This window comes from Nicotiana tomentosiformis, chromosome 6, assembly GCF_000390325.3.
Source record: "Nicotiana tomentosiformis chromosome 6, ASM39032v3, whole genome shotgun sequence".
Taxonomy (NCBI): Eukaryota; Viridiplantae; Streptophyta; class Magnoliopsida; order Solanales; family Solanaceae; genus Nicotiana; species Nicotiana tomentosiformis.
This window is the reverse complement of record NC_090817.1, coordinates 25,873,316-25,874,711: the sequence shown is the minus strand read 5'-3', so window position 1 is coordinate 25,874,711 and position 1,396 is coordinate 25,873,316. Positions and strand designations below refer to the sequence as shown.

The window sequence follows — 1,396 nt, the reverse complement described above, 5'->3', positions numbered from 1 at the left end:
AGTAGACTTAGTTGCAAGAGAGGCAAAACAACAAGAAGCTACACGGATAGAAGTTGAGGTAGCCCGTAGAGTTGCTGATGAGACTATTGAAGATGGTGGGGGTCGAAGATTCAATCTAAATCGACCCTTGGTTGAAGATCAATTCGAAAATATGGGACCCAGTCCTAGTAGAGCATTGGGTGATTATGCCATACCAATCTACAATAGGGGACTGTCCAGTGTCAGACCTCCACCCGTAGCAGCAAATAATTTTGAGTTGAAGCAAGGTTTGCTTCAAACTATCCAGAACAACTGTGTTTTCAGAGGTAAGGTGAATGAAGATCCTAACACTCACTTGATGGATTTTGAGGAAATCATGAACACCTTCCAGAACAACGGAGTGTCAAAAGATGCAGTTTACTTAAGGGAATTCCTTTTTTACTGAAGGATGACGTAAAACATTGGCTTCAAAGTTTACCAACTGGTTCGAACAGGACATGGGAAGATATGACTAAAGAGTTCCTTGACAAATATTTCTCAGCTGCAAAAATAATGAATTTCAGAAGGGAAATTCACAACTTCTGCCAGAAGGACACTGAAACAATTTTTGAGGCTTGGGAAAGATTCAAGGAGATAATGAGAAACTGTCACCATAATGGGATTGAATTGTGGATGGAACTCCAGGACTTTTGGGATAGACTGACACCTTCCTCACGACGAACTCTGAGTACTGCAGTTAGAGGTTCTTTAATGAAAAAGACTCCTCAGGAGATTGTTATAATTCTTGATGAGCTCTCTGAAGATGCTAACCAATGGTCTGCTGAGAGTAATGATAGAAGAAAATTAGCTGGGGTTCAGGAGGTAGACTCGAACATATCAGTGCAAGCCCAGCTAGACACCATGGCTAAAAAAATAAGAAAGTTAACATTGGACAAGGTATAGAGTGACCCGCAAGCAACATGTGACTTTTGAGGAATGAGACACTCTACACATGAGTGTCAAGCTTTAGCTTAAGTAGTAAATATTTTTAACTCCATGCGGATCATGCACATGGGTCTTTCTTGGAGTTCACCAGGTGGTAGTGCAAACGATGGCAACACTGCTGCAAATCCAGACCCTAGGGACAGGGAGCTCCAGGTTTTCAAAATCAACAGAGGTAGAAATATCATCCTCCACAGCCTAATCAGTCTAGTATGGAAGATCTGATGAATGCCTTTATTATTAAGACAAATAAGAGGCTTGAAACCCATGGCGCAACTATCAAAGAACATGGCACGACCATTCGAAATTGGAAAGACAGGTGAGGCAACTAGCTAATATATTGTCTGAGAGGGTTCCATTAACTCTCCTTGTTGATACTGAAAGAAATCCAAAAAATACAATAAATGCAGTGTCTTTGAGGAGTGGGCATGTATTG

General features: G+C 41.1%; 1 non-coding gene across 1 annotated transcript; it reads right to left on the bottom strand.

The window, feature by feature from the left end:
- Positions 1 to 534: 534 nt before the first annotated feature.
- Positions 535 to 641, bottom strand: LOC117275738 (small nucleolar RNA R71). Its single transcript, XR_004505941.1, has one exon. It is a non-coding gene; the product is annotated as a small nucleolar RNA R71 (small nucleolar RNA).
- Positions 642 to 1,396: the final 755 nt, after the last annotated feature.